Raw genomic sequence first — 15,266 nt, forward strand, 5'->3', positions numbered from 1 at the left:
AGCTCTCGCGGTAGCCCCCCCCACCCCCACAGGGCTCCCGCCTGACTGTGGCAGCGCTGGACACTGTCCGCAGCCGCCATGCCGTGTTCCCGTACAGCTGAGACCACAAGTGAACCGCGCCATCAGGAATCTGGCCCATCGGGGGAAGAGCATCGGGGAGGGCATTCAGGTGACATGCTGAGGCCATCCCAATGGCGTGAGGCACGCGCCGCAATGACACCGTTTTGGAGTTGGCGGAGCATACAAAACCTGCGTCAAAAGTGATTCTCCGCCCAATAGCTAATTACAAAAACGGCTTCGGGGAGCGGAGAGTCCCACCAGTTATATTTAACTTCTTTGTCTGTCTTAAAAATTGTAATCCAATCATTTGCGTCCTATTCCGGCCTAAGTTGCAGACAGGTTCATGCTTGTCTTATTGAATTTGTATCTTCCTAAAATTTGTTGCTGATTCCCCACATCATGTATAACTCTCTACTACCTTTATTACTTCTGAGTGCGACACGTACCTGTTGCTGTATTTTCTGTTTCAATATTAACCTCATCTATTTCTCTGTTCACTCCCACTACCCCTGCCGCAGGGATTGTCACAGATGGCAATAGATTTATCCCCTTGCTATACCAGGTATTGCTGTAGAGAAAGGGTCAATGGACATTGAATTAGGAGAATCAGAGGAAGTTGCCAGGATGACAGGTGAGCCTTGCCGCCCAGGTAATTCAGGGGATTTTTGACCGCCCAGGTAATTCAGGGGATTTTTGAGTTGCTTCCACCTCACTGACTCATAACCAACAGACAAATCCTTAAAAGGTTCTGCAACATTAAATCCTGAGGGTGGGACAGGAGTGGAAGCAAGTTGCGTTCTCTTTTACTAGTCTGTCCTACACACAATGCCCTGGGCGGGATTCTCCGTTCACCGACGTCGGAATCAGGAAACGCGATTGGACAGAGAATTCCGTTCAAACGACAAAATCGTGAGAGGCACTAATTTAACGCCAAATCGCAATTCTCCGGTGCCTCAACAGCGGCGTCAATACGTGTGGCTGATGAGGGAGAGGGAGGAGGTTGGACATGGAGAGCCGCAACCATGGGTTGTCGGGCTGGACACTGCCAGGGGGATGGGGGGCAGGTGGAGATGGGGATGTGTGGCCCATCGCGACCCCCCATGGGACTGGGGGGGTGTCCAGGCATGGACCGCATTGCCGCAGCCTGCAAGGCAGCCATGTTGCTGCGCACCCCACTGGCCACCCACCTTCGCTTTGGTTCTGCCGAGTAATACCAGCCGTATGGAAGTCCCCACCCCACCCTCCACCGTACCCCATCTGGCCGCCACCTGCCAGCGAGGCATGAGGCGGCCACCCAAGGAAAACGTCCACTGTAGCCCCTACAGAGGCACCAGATGGGTGCTGCAGAGCGTACTGCTGGCAAGGGCAGGGCCAGCCGACGGTACCCCTGGCAGCAGGGAGGGGTGCCAGGGCCAGAGGCCCCCACTGTGCTGGACACCGACTGGACCAGGGGTGCGGGGGAACATACGAGGGCAGAGTCCGTAGTGTCAACTGGGGCCATCGTATACCCCATTGCACCTGGTTGGGCATGGGGGTACGCATCGTGCTAACGTTTAAGCATTTTACCCCCTGCAGACAATCAATATTGAAACTCAACCAGCAATGGGAACCTTCCTCCCAGTCGCCACAGCCCTGGGGGATGCCCTGCAGCTGTACAAGATGGAGTTGCCTCTGGAGGAGGAAGTTGTAGCAGTGCATCAGCTGCTGAGGATGAATAGCCGGCCACCCAATAGGCCGAGGAGAAGGAGGAGATGCAAAGGAGGCACCACAAGGGCGGCACGTGGCACAAGGGTTAGCATTGCTGCCTATGGCACTGAGGACCCAGGGTTCAAATCCCGGCCCCGGGTCACTGTCCGTGTGGAGTTAGCACATTCTCCCCGTGTCTGCGTGGGTTTCACCCCCACAACCCAAAGATGTGCAAGGTAGGTGGATTGGCCACGCTAAATTGCCCCTTAATTGGAAAATATAATTGGGTACTCTAAATTTAGAGAAAAAAAAGGATGCACCACATGAGACCCCGAGTGTACAGCCTGCGCCTATCAATTGAGGACCAGCCTGACCTCACATGCTATCGAAAAGTCCGGCTGAACAGTGTGACATATCTGCCAGATAATGGTGCAACTGGCACCACGGGGGAATGTGGGAGCACACGCACTCCCGGTGGTCATCAAGGTGACTGTTGCCCTGAACTTTTACGCCACAGGGCCCTTCCAGGCACCGAGTGGGAACCTATCTGAAATCTCACAGAGATCGGTGCCCAGGTGCATCCGCGCCATCACAGAGGCACTACATGCCCAGTCGGCACGATAGATTCATTTCAATGTGGACCGAGCCCACCAGGATGACCGGGCAGTGGGCTTCGCCACCATCGCTGACATGCCCCGGGCCCAGGGGGTGATCGACGGGATGCATGTCCCCCTATGAACACTTGCAGATGACAGACTGCACACCTCCTCATCTGCCAACAGTGCCACATCGAGGCGCCACAACGGGTGCTGGTCCCTCTCCTCCCCAAGCTCCACCCAATGCGGGGCATGATCCGAGATGGCTATGGCTGAATATTCCGTTCCCCCCATTTTCGGGATTAGCGCCCTACGCATGATGAAAAAATCTATCCAGGAGTAGGCTTTATGAACGTGGGAAAAAAAAGAAAATTCTCTGGCCACCGGCCTAACGAACCTCCATGGATCCACTCCCCCCATTTGGTCCATAAACCCCCTGAGCACCTTGGCCGCAGCCGGCCTCCCACCCGTCCTGGACCTAGAACGGTCCTGTGCTGGGTCCAGAACCGTGTTGAAGTCCCCCCCCCCCCCCCATTATCAAGCTTCCTACCTCCAGATCCGGAAACCGACCCAACATACGTTTAATAAAACCGGCATCATCCCAATTCGGGGCATACATGTTCACCAGCACCACCCCTGCAACCTACCACTCACCATCACATATCGACCTCCATTATCCGCCACGATGTTCAACACCTCGAATGAAACTCGCTTCCCCACCAGAATCGCCACCCCTCTATTCGCATCCAACCCCAAGTGAAAGATCTGCCCAACCCACCCCTTTCTCAGCCTAACCTGATCTGCCACCTTCAGATGCGTCTCCTGGAGCATAACCACGTCTGCCTTCAGTCCCTTTAAGTGTGCGAACACCCGGGACCTCTTGACCGGCCCGTTCAGGCCCATTATCAGCCAGATCAGGGGGCTCCCCCCCCCCCCCCCCCCTCACCCCCATCGACTAGCCATCTCCTTTTTTAGGCCAGCCACGTGCCCGCGTCTCCCGCACCCTCCAGTTCCCCAGGCGGCGGACCCCCGCCCCGACTCCCTCCCCTACCTCCAGCTCCCCCTTGGCCAATGCAGCAGCAACCCAGTTTTTCCCCCCCCTCCCTCCCCCCGCCCCCAGCTAGATCCTCATCTGGCCATTTTGCTCCCCCCGTGGCACTCACGTAATTCAGCTGACTCCTGCTGACCCTGGCCTCTCCCGCCATTCCAATGTCCCCCCCAGTGTGAGAATCCCCCCACCTCCCCCTGGCAATCAGTGTGCACTCCTCTCCAGCACTGCCCTTCCCCCCCCGGCCCCGCCCCCTTTCTTCCCTAGCACGGGAAAAAGCCCGCGCTTTCCACCCAAGCCGGCCACCCCCCCTCTGGCGCAGCTCCCTTTTTGTGGCCTAACCCCAACTCCCCATCCCTGGGCCTCCAACCCCCCTCTTCCTCCGCGGGGCCCTCCAACTCCGACGCCCACACTCTCACATAACTCTCACATCAAATCCATGCACCCAACCCCACCCAGCACCAAACAAAAACAGAACATTCCCAAAACACAGTAACCCCCATAAGCACCCCCCACGACAAACCCTCAGTTCAAGTTCAACTTTTCAGACTGAATAAAGGTCCACGCCTCATCTGGTGTCTCAAAGTAGTGGTGTTGATCCTGAAACGTGACCCACAATCGTGCTGGGTGCAGCATCCCGAACTTCACCCTTTTCCAATGGAGAACCGCCTTAGCCCGATTGAAACCAGCTCTCTTCTTGGCCACCTCCGCACTCCAGTCCTGGTAGATTCGGATCTCCGTATTCTCCCACCTCCTGCTCCGTTCTTTTTTGGCCCTTCTCAGGACGCAATCCTTGTCCATGAAGCAGTGGAACCTCACCACTACAGCCCTAGGCAGCTCGTTGGCTTTGGGTCTCCTTGCCAGGACTCGATGAGCCCCGTCCAGCTCTAGGGGCCTCGGGAAAGCTCCCGCGCCCACCAGCGAATTGAGCATCGTGACCACATTTGCCCCGGCATCGGACCCCTCCACTCCCTCAGGGAGAACCAGAATCCGAAGATTCTTCCTCCTCGACCGATTCTTCAGGTCCTCAAATTTTTTTTGCCACTTCTTATGCAGTGCCTCGTGCACCTCCACCTTCACTGCCAGGCCCAAGATCTCGTCCTCATTCTCCGAGGCTTTTTTCCGCACCTCCCGGATCGCCGCCCCTTGGGCCTTCTGGGTCTCCACAAGCTTCTCGATCGACGTCTTCATTGCCGCTAGCATTTCTGCCTTCAGCTCTGCAAAGCAGCGTTTGAGGAACTCCTGCTGCTCCTGTGACATTGCGCCCACGCTGCTTGGTCTCCAACCGCCGCCATCTTGCTTCTCCTCCCTCGCATTTTTCGCTGCACTAAAATCACTTTCTTGACCGCTCCACTCCTGGTCCAATCCAGACAGTGCCAGGGGAACCATACTGTCACCTTCCCACACTGGGAACTGTCAAACAAATGCCGTTGGGGCCCCTCAAAAGAGCCCAAAAGTCCGTTCCTGGCAGGAGCTGCCGAACGTGCGACCTACCTCGGCATAGCTGCAACCGGAAGTCCTCTGTTTAATTTCTTAATTAAGAAATGGAGTGGAGCTGGGCTGTCTGTCAGCTTTTTACTTTCCTTTTTGAGCAGGCTGCAGGGTGTGTTTTAGTTTTGTTTTCAGAGCTGGATAGCTGCAGTCACAGCCAGAAGGTGTATTAGAACCCATCTCTGTAATCTAAAGACTGCAAATTGATCCCGGTGATTTAACAAAAGTGCAGCACTCCCAGTACTGTACCCCAGATTCAGCCAGATTTTGTGTTAATGTCCTCCCAACACATACCTTTCTGATCCAGAATCAATTGTGCAACCAACTGAGACACAACTGACACCTATGGATGGATTATGATTGGACTTTATAGCTTATTAAAATTTGACAGCACGCGCCCATCATGCTTGTGCCAGCTCTCTGAAAAAATTATTCACTTAATTCTGTCATGCTGGGTTTAGTTCCTACTTTTTAAGTTTTCTTTTCCAAATATTTATCTACTCCATTTTTATAAAGCCATTTGGATTGTTGTCTTGCACCGTTTTTGGTTGAGCATTCACCTCTTTCCAACCTAATTAACCTCTACTCTTGGGACCAGGGGAAGGGAGAAAAAAAGCAAGAAAAAACATTTGCGAGCTAGTTGCCAGAAAAATCTACAAGTGGTTCCACAAAACTTGAAAAACTTGGCAAACAAAATCAAATGAAACCCTCATACCAGGAGCCAAAGTACCAACATTAATTGACCTTGTAGTGTTTGCATTGCCCAATGACTTCGCTTTACAGAAATGTACAATCTTTTAATCCTATCTATGTTAAATAGTTACTTATTACCGTCAGAATGCAACTAAATAATCAGCAGACAGCTGGATAACAAAGTAATTTGCAAATTCCAGCTAATTTACTGGAGAACTATAATGCCTGAATTGAAGAAATACCAAGTAGCCCATTTTGTGTTTAACTCACCATTTTACCTGTTCAAAATAAACAAATGTTGATCCAGAATATGACCAGGATTATCCTATCCAGCGACAAGCATAGTCATACCAATATGTTCCTTGAAATTATGCTTTCAGTGCTCTGTTCTTTTGAAGGGCTGCTTTAACTTGCTGTGGTGAATAAATGAGGTGAAAGATTATGGTTCTTAGCAGAACTACAACCAGCATTAATATATATTTTTTAAAATATAAATTTAGAGTACCCAATTCATTTTTCCCAATGAAGGGGCAATTTCGCGTGGCCAATCCACCTACCCTGCACATCTTTGGGTTGTGGGGGCGAAACCCACGCAAACACGGGGAGAATGTGCAAACTCCACACGGACAGTGACCCAGAGCCGGGATCGAACCTGGGACCTCGGCGACGTGAGGCAGCAGGGCTAACCACTGCGCCACCGTGCTGCCCAAACCAACATTAATACATTTGACACTGTGCATGTCATAAGGTAGGGCCAGTCAAATAATCCTTCCTTGTGCATCACAACTTACTCTGTAAGATATTTATTCAGAATCATCTATGGAGCACAAACCGATTGGATAAATGCATATAGTGATGTAATACAGTAATTTTCAAACTCAGGCCGTGACCCATCGGTGGGTCACGGTCGCGTGTCGGGAGGGTCACAGGGTCATGTGTCGTGGCATTCCCAATCACAGAGCCATGCGTCGCAGCGTTTCTGATTGCAGGAAGTGCCCAATGGCGCAACCAGCTTTTAAGATTGCCAGCTGCGACCGGCTTTCAGAATGCCAGTCGTTCCATGCATGCGTGCCCTCTCTGCAGTGTGCAGGCCCGGAACCCTCCGTGTGCAGATGCCTTTTCCTGACGTCAGTGCGTTGAACCAGGAGCAGATTTTATTTTTAATCGCTGGAGTCTTCCTACCTGGAGCGATGGCAGAGTGCATTTCACGCGGCTAGTACGCTGACATCACGTGTTCTGGGCGCGCGAGAGAGATTCCTCCATTTTGCAGCTGTCAGGCAGTGTTGGTGTGAACTTCAGGGCCTCTGGTGAACAACGCATGAACAAGAAGCTGAAAACAGGAACAAAGCAGCATAAAGATGATTACTTGAAGTATGGGTTATTAATTGTGCCACTGAAAATCAGGATTGAAAGTTCCTGGCGGGATTCTCCGTTGGCTGATACCGAAATTGGGAAACACGATAGGGCGGAGAATGGGTTCCGATGGCAAAATCGCAGCGGGCGCCGATTTGACACCAAATCGCAGTTCTCTGTAACTTTGAGAACGGCATCAAAGCATTCTGGAACGCACAAACAGCAAACACCGTTTGTGTATCATTAGCAGGGCGTCTGCGATTCTCCTCCTCCGGTGGACCGAGTTCCCAACGGCACCGTTCACTTGAGCTTTCAAAAACCGTGAAATTGCTTTTGTGGCTTATGAGGGAGAGAGAGAGAGAGGAGATAAGAGACAGAGAGGAGCGACTGTGGGCTGCCGGGCAATACACTAGCCGGTCTGGCTGCGGTGGGGGGGGTGACCCTGCCAGGGTCTGTGAAGGAAGGGGTGACGGGGGAACAGGACGAGTGGCTGGGGTGACCCTCCACCGGGCTTGGACGGAGTCCAGTCATGAATCGCCATTCCCGGGGCCTGCAAGGCAGCCATCTTGCCACACATCCACTGACCACCCACCTTGGCCCCTGGATCTTCAGAGTGACACCAGCCATATGGGTGCCCCCACCCTCTGCCGCACACCCCCATCCGCCGGCGGCCCACCCAGGGCATTGCTCACAGTACTCCCAACAGGGACGCGGGGTGGGAGCCATGGAACGTACCCCTAACAATGCATTGCCAGTCGACGGTCCCTCTGGCATCAGGGACAGGCGTCAGGATCAGAGACCCCATGGTGCTGGGCAGTTACGGGGCCAGGTGTGCGGGGATGGGGGAGAGAAGGGGGGCATGCGGGGGCAGAGTTCACAGTGCCAACCGAGGACACCATGTAGCCCGGTGGACCTGGTTGGGCATGGGGGTACGCATCATGCCAACGTGTCTGTATTCGCCCTTTGCAGAAAATGCATATTCAACCAGCAAAGGTGGCCTTCCTGCTAGTCGCCGAAGTGCAGGGGGAAACCCTGCGGCTGTACGAGCTGGAACAGCTGGAGGAAGAGGAAGCTGCAGCACTGGAGCAAGCAGCTGTGCAGCGTGCCGTAGAGGAACAGGAGGCAGCCATCCAGGATAGAGAGCAAGCCGCCCAAACAGGCCAAGGAGGAGGAGGTGCCAAGGAGGCACCACATGAGGCCTGGGGTGTACCGGCACCACCTGTCATTCAAGGACCTGCCGGACCAGGCATGCCGTTGAAGATTCCAGCTGTGCAGAGAGTCAGTGCAACATATCTGCCAGATGATGACATACCTGGCACCGTGGGGGTATGGGGGGGGGGGGGGGGGGGGGGGGGGGGTGTGGGGGGAGGGGAACGCCAGTTCCTGGTGGCCCTCCAGGTGAGGGTTGCCCGGAACCTTTACGTGACGGGGTTCTTCCTGGCCGCTGAATGGGCATCTCTGCATCGTTTAGGGTCTCCGGATCGGTGTGATCAGCCACGACTGAGCGGATAACCCCATTGACTGGCATCTTCTGGGGCAACCTGGATGGGCCCAGCTGCTGCTCAGGTGTCCTAGATGGTGTGGTACCACCCTGTTCCATCTGCTGCCCATCAGATGCTCCAGGGACAGAATGGAGGGAGTCCGAGCAGTGTTCCGGCACCTCCCCTGCGGGAGTCACCAGCACGGGCCCCATCACCTCCTCCTCCCTCAGGGTGCCCGATGGCCGCGGGCTACTACATGGGATAGGGGTGCACGTGGAGCTATTCCCTCAGACCCTGTGCCACCTGATGCTGCCAGTCCTGGAGATCCATTCTGGTCTCAACCAGGGTCTGCACACTTGCGGCCACAGAGCACAGGGAGTGGACCAACTCCATCAGGGACTGCGCCACATCACCCATTGTCTGTGCCACCACCTTCTGGGTTTTTGTCACATCAGTCAATGACTGCGCCATCCCCTCTGGGACTGGGCCACCTCCCTCTGTGTCTCTGCCACGTCGCCCAGGGCTTGGGCAATGCCACCGACGTTCACAGCCATGGCCTGTTGTGATTGGGCCATGCTCAGGAGCGCCGCTCCAATGTCCAGGTGGCTCTGGGACATGGTTGCTTGCGAGGCGGGTACCCTGGCGGCTACCCTGTCCTGGGCCTCAGCCAGCGCCTACACAGAATGCCGCAGGTCTTGGACCATAACCAAAACCATCGCCCGTAATGCCTCCACCGCGGAGACCACCCTTGCAGTGTTTACCTGTGTGGCACGCATTGTTGGCACCACCTCCTGCTGCTGCACACGGTTGAACTTCTCCAACTGCACCTGCAGTTACTGGATGCTCGCCAACAACCCACTGATCTAAATCGCTGGCTTTTAAAGCAGGCCAGTAGCACGGTTCGATTCCCGTACCAGCCTCCCCGGACAGGCGCCAGAATGTGGCGACTAGGGGCTTTTCACAGTAACTTCATTGAAGCCTACTCGTGACAATAAGCGATTTTCATTTCATTTTTTTTTTCATTTACAGTTTCTAGCTCTGCGACTACATATCCATGATTGATGGGACTGTTCGTTCCAGAAGGCCAAAACCCGTCTGGACGGCAGCTAGTCTCTGGAATTGGCCCGCCCTGTGACCATTCACCCTCTCGGGTGTTCCTACCTCCACCTGCCTTCGGGAGTTTCGACCAGAGTGTCCCAGGAGCCTCTTCACTAAAGTGCCCAACCGAGGTGCGTGTCTCTTGGATGGTGGAGGGTGTTGGAGACAGCTGTGACGGGAAATATGTGTCCTCCTCCGACTTGACTTCCGGGGTGTCCTGAGTCTCGGCTGAAGGGACTGCCATCTGAGCTGCTCTCGTCGCTGCTCGGCTCACCGGGCCGGGGGGGGGGGGGGGGGGGGGGGGGCTCTGGCTGTGGCACTGGCCAGGAGCGGTGGACACCAGATGGCCCCATCCCACCCCCAGGAGCTCCTGCAAGACACAAGACAAGACGCATGATTAGACTGCGGGCCCGGAGGGTGGTGGGGGTGTGCATGTGGGTGGGCATGGTGAGGGCGGGGGTGGCGGAGGGTGAGAGTGGTGGAGGGTGAGAGCAGTATGCGGGTTGTGTAGGGATGGTGAGGGTGATGTGGAGTGGTGTGAGTGTGTGGGTGGGTGGGAGTGGTGAGGGTGGAGGTGGTGTAGGTGAGGGTGGTGTGCAGGTGATGTACGGTGGGGTAGGCGAGAGTAGTGCGGGGGTGAGGGTGGTGTGGGGGTGAGGGTAGTGTTGGTGGGAGTTTTTAAGAAATGTTTTTATTCTCCATTTTCACATTTTCCTTCAAAATGTACACTCCACCCACAAACAGTAAACGGTAACAAATACAAAATCAATCCCCTTAACAATAACAACAATCCCATCCTCCCACCACCCCAAACAACGGCCCACATGTCAATATATGCATCCAATAAAACAAACCCTCCCACGGTGGAAACAAAAAATAAAGGAGAACAAGAAAAAAGGAGTCTGGGACCGCCCATGGTCACCATAGAGTCCACTCCCCCCCTTTCCCCCTTGCCCGGCCCTAGGAAAGCCAAGAAATCCCCTTTTAGCACACAAACCCCGCATATCCACCTACACCCCAAAGAGCCCTCACTTCGAGTGAAAGTCCTATCACTTCCCTTGTCCAAATATATACAACACCAGCTCCTTTAGCCCATACACCCGCACGCAGTGAAACAAACAAACAAAAAAAAGAAAATACAGTCATGAGGTTACTTCGGCACATTGCCATTTCTCGCCATTCCTCAATTTCTCAGTTCTGCCACAGTCCTTCTGCCTTTGCAAACTCCTCTGCTGCCTCCGCCGTACCAAAATAAAAGTCCTTGAGCTTGTAAGTCACCCTCAGCTTCGCTGGATATACAATGCCGCACTGCACCTTGCTAATGTACCTTGCCCTCTTCACCCGGTTGAAAGCAGCCCGCCTCCTCGTCAGCTCCACCGTAAAGTCCTGGTATACACGTATACCAGCTCCAGCCCACTGTACCACCCGCTTCTGCTTGGCCCAGCACAGGACCTTCTCCTTCACACTGTACCTACGGAAGCACAGAGTCACTACCCTTGGCGGCTCACTCGCCTTTGGTACAGGCCTCCACAACCGATGAGCCCGATCCAGTTCATATCGGGAGGGATCCTCCCCCTCCCCCAATAGTTCCGCCAACATCGCGGCAAAATACTCAGTCGGCCTCGGCCCTTCAACTCCTTCGGGCAGCCCCACAATCCTCAAATTCTGTCGCCTGGATCTGTTTTCCAAGTCTTCCATTTTTCCTCACAGATCCTTGTTAATCTCCATCACCTTCCGCATCTCATCGACGTAAAAAAAATTTAAAAAATAATTTTTATTGAGATTTTCAGAAAATATCGCATCCTTGCACTGAAGAAGAATCCTCCGCCGGGCTACTAGGGACGCAAAGGCCAGAACACCGGCCTCTTTCGCCTCCTGCACTCCCGGCTCCACTGCAACCCCAAAAATTGCGAGTCCCCAGCTTGGCTTGACCCTGGATCCTACCACCCTTGACACCGTCCTTGCTACCCCCTTCCAAAATTCCCCCAGCGCTGGGCATGCCCAGAACATATGGGCGTGGTTCGCTGGGCTCCCTGAGCATCTAGCACACCTGTCTTCGCCCCCAAAGAGCCTGCTCATCCTCGTCCCGGCCATGTGAGCCCTATGTAGCACCTTGAACTGTATGAGGCTAAGCCTCGCACAAGAAGAGGAGGAACTTACTCGTTCCAGGGCATCCGCCCACGTCCCCTCCTCAATCTCCTCACCCAGCTCCTCTTCCCATTTACCCTTCAGCTCCTCCACCGAGGGTCTAGGACAACTCATCGCCGCTGACTCATCGCCAGCCCAACTCATCGCCAGCCCAACTCATCGCCAGTCCAACTCATCGCCAGCCCAACTCACCGCCAGCCCAACTCATCGCCAGTCCAACTCATCGCCAGCCCAACTCATCGCCAGCCCAACTCATCGCCAGCCCAACTAAAAATTGAAATTCAAGGAGTGCTCAATAAAATTCGGTGGCTGGGCAGCACGGTGGCCTAGTGGTTAGCACAACCGCCTCACGGCGCTGAGGTCCCAGGTTCGATCCCGGCTCTGGGTCACTGTCCGTGTGGAGTTTGCACGTTCTCCCCGTGTCTGCGTGGGTTTCGCCCCCACAACCCAAAAATGTGCAGAGTAGGTGGATTGGCCACGCTAAATTGCCCCTTAATTGGAAAAACTAATTGGCTAATCTAAATTTAAAAAAAAAATAAAATAAAATAAAATAAAATTCGGTGGATATTAAAAACATCTTTATTCAAAATCAAAGTCTCAAAAATTAATGGAGGTGAAAAGACTTATTTTATGTTATGAGAAACACCGCGTAAATATTCAATAGGAATCCTTTCATTAAAATTTTGGACTATCCTAAGAATGTGGTTATCAGTATCTAGGTATCTTTTTAATTTTGCTGGTGGTGCACTGCCAGCTATAAGCAATTCCAAATAACAGTCTCGTCCTTTTTGAACTTTTCTGAGGGCATTAATGAATTTCCATATTGTAGGATGTTCCATCCCTAATTCCATTTGTAGTCTTCTGTTTGCTGCTTCTGCGTGGCTGTTGGTTTTGTCTTCATGATTTAAAGTTCGAACATACAAATTCCACATTTCCATTGGGAAGAGTGGGGCACGTCTGCTATTTCCGCGTCTGTTTAACTGATCTATATAATTGTTTTCGAGCCAATTCAGGATTGGCATATGCTCTGTAGATAATTCGTCAACTAAGGCATCAATATAGGAATCTATATGTTCGACAGGGACAAATGCAAGAGCCAGTATCATCTTGACTTGTAATGAAAACTTGCTGTCGTTATTATAACGAGAAGTTAGACCCGAAGCCGCAATGTGCTTCTGCATATTTTGACTAAGGTGAAAGAAGCACCCTTTTAATTCTACGTTTGGAAATATTTCTTTGATTGCACTAAATGCCACGAGTTCAAAATCACATACAATTGATTTCGGGTTTACGGTGGGCTCAATTTCTTTTATCATTTCAAATAACCTTGAATATGTAACTTTTTGCTTGTTAGGTAAAAGAGCATAAAGTACTGGGATGCCACCTCTGAATTTTTGAGCCAGTACAATATACACCTGAGAAAATAGCTTCGGAGCTATCTTAAAGGTTCCATCTACATACCAAACTTCTGATGAAGCCAACTGTTGCAACCAACTTCTCCTTCCAAATAGCAAGATTCTGTCTTCTCCGGGACCACTGTCTTTTAATAAAAAATCTTCCTTCTGGTTTGGCTCCGTTTCGTACGTCGCATATTCATCAGGGATTGCTAACTGATGAAGGTCAATTGGGTCTGGCGGAAGGACGCTAATTTGATTCCGTTTCCGTCGAATTGTTTTCTTCAGAGCAGACGCACACGGTAGTGATCCTTGTTCCGCTTGGGAAACATTCGCCAAAACTTCATTAATCAATACACTTGGGTTTTCCGTTGTCTCTTCGGCCCGGGTTTTAATTTTTGTAGTCGTCCTTGCCACTTCTATTCTTATTGGTGAAGAGTCATGGGTGTGAGTATTTATGAATTTCACTACGTTTCCAAATCTTGTGTGAATTCTTGCTTTGCATCTGCTGAGCTGTTCACATCGCCAAAACATCAAATCGCCTTCGGTTTTACTGAATTTATCAAAAATAAACAAATATCCATTATGAGAAAACTTATCTTTGCCTCGCTGACTTAAAACTTGCTCCATTGTAAAGTGTTTAAAATTGGAAGAATTTAAAATTGAAGTTCCTAGAAACGGTAATTTGTGGATCTAGTTAGTCGGTAATTACTTGTTATGTGGAGGAACTGATTTATTTGTTGACAAATAGGTGTGTTGGTAATTGAGTTATTTGTTGATCTAGTTAGTCGGTAATTACTTGTTATGTATGAAGAGGCGTTGCGTTGGTAATTGAGTAAAGTGTGGATCTAGTTAGTCGGTAATTACTTGTTATGTATGAAAAGCCGTTTTTGTTTTTATTATTATTTTGGGCTGGCGATGAGTTGGGCTGATGATGAGTTGGGCTGGCGATGAGTTGGGCTGGTGATGAGTCAGCGTCGATGAGTCGGCGGCAATGAGTTGTCCCATTCCCTCCACTGAGGCCTCATCTACCTCCTGCATTACGTGGTACACGTCCGAAATCCTCCCTCCTCCAACCCACACCCCCGAGAGCCTCCCTCCTCCAACCCACACCCCCGAGAGTCCATCGACGTAAGTTAATCACCATGCTGCAATAATGTCTCCTCCACTTCCTTCAGCGCCTCCCCTTGCTCCCGCACCTCCGCCACTGCGCTCGCCAACGCCGTTGTCACCGGGGAAATCGCTTCCTCCACCAGCACACTCAAACCTCCCTCATCTCCTTCCTCATTGTCTCCATGTATTTTGTAAACTGCCTTTCGAATTCCGCAACCATTACCTCAGTTATTTCTTCAGCCGTAAACAATGCGGCCTCCCCTGGTGCTCCAGCCTCCATTTTCCTTGGTGACCCCACAGTGACCTTTCTACTCCCTGACAAACTTTCAGCTGTTTTCACAGCCATTTTATTTTTTTTATTTTTTATTACTTTATCTGAGTTACAAAGCCAGGGCTCAGAGTGTGGACAGAGGCAAACTCCTAATCTAGCTCCTTGCCTTCTCCAAAAACCAGTTCAAATTGAATCCAATTCATGGTCCCCATAAAGGAGACATAAGAACAGATACTACACTTGATCTTAGCCAAAAGGCCGAGAAGCGATTCACAGCCGTTTTCTTACTGGACCTCGACATATCCCTTCCCTGTGCTTTCTCCTGGCCTTCACCGCCTTCGCTGCCCCTAGGACCGGGCGTCAATCCCCGACAGTGCCGTTCCCGAACGGGAGCCCTCCAACGCGTGGCTGCCTCCCGTCCGCCGTCACCGGAAGTCAGCCGTCACCACTTCTTCAATGGCTTTGGTGCGATCTTTTCACAGTTATTCCCTCTGCTGCTAGAGGGAATAACTTGAGGCCTTTAAGCTCGCCCTTCCCCCGCCTGCATGCTGGAAGAGGCTTTTGTCTTTGCTGCAGGTTCAGCCAAATCTTTCACTGTTTCTGCGAGTCTGGTAACCAAGAAATATACCATTCCGGAGGGAAAGTACTCCTCCAACATTCACCTACCTCTTTTCATCAAAATTCCACCCCGTATTGATTAAAAAAGAGCTGTTTTCTGTAACGTTGGGCAGGAGCTGCCTTGTGTGTGACCACTTACTCCATGGTGCACACGGAAGCCCTGTGTTGGTGGGAGTTGACACACTTATCATGGGGAACCGCAACTAAGCGGGGCCT

The 15,266-nt window shown here is 52.1% G+C and overlaps 1 long non-coding RNA gene and 1 pseudogene across 1 annotated transcript; one reads left to right on the forward strand and one right to left on the reverse strand.

Annotated features, from left to right (window-relative positions):
- Positions 1 to 341: 341 nt before the first annotated feature.
- LOC119955718 lies at positions 342 to 13,219 on the forward strand. Its single transcript, XR_005458518.1, has 2 exons — positions 342 to 691; positions 13,009 to 13,219. It is a non-coding gene; the product is annotated as an uncharacterized LOC119955718 (long non-coding RNA).
- A 1,303-nt stretch (positions 13,220 to 14,522) lies between these two features.
- On the reverse strand, positions 14,523 to 14,702 carry LOC119955967 (annotated as a pseudogene).
- Positions 14,703 to 15,266: the final 564 nt, after the last annotated feature.

This window comes from Scyliorhinus canicula, chromosome 21, assembly GCF_902713615.1.
Source record: "Scyliorhinus canicula chromosome 21, sScyCan1.1, whole genome shotgun sequence".
In the NCBI taxonomy this organism is placed as follows: Eukaryota; Metazoa; Chordata; class Chondrichthyes; order Carcharhiniformes; family Scyliorhinidae; genus Scyliorhinus; species Scyliorhinus canicula.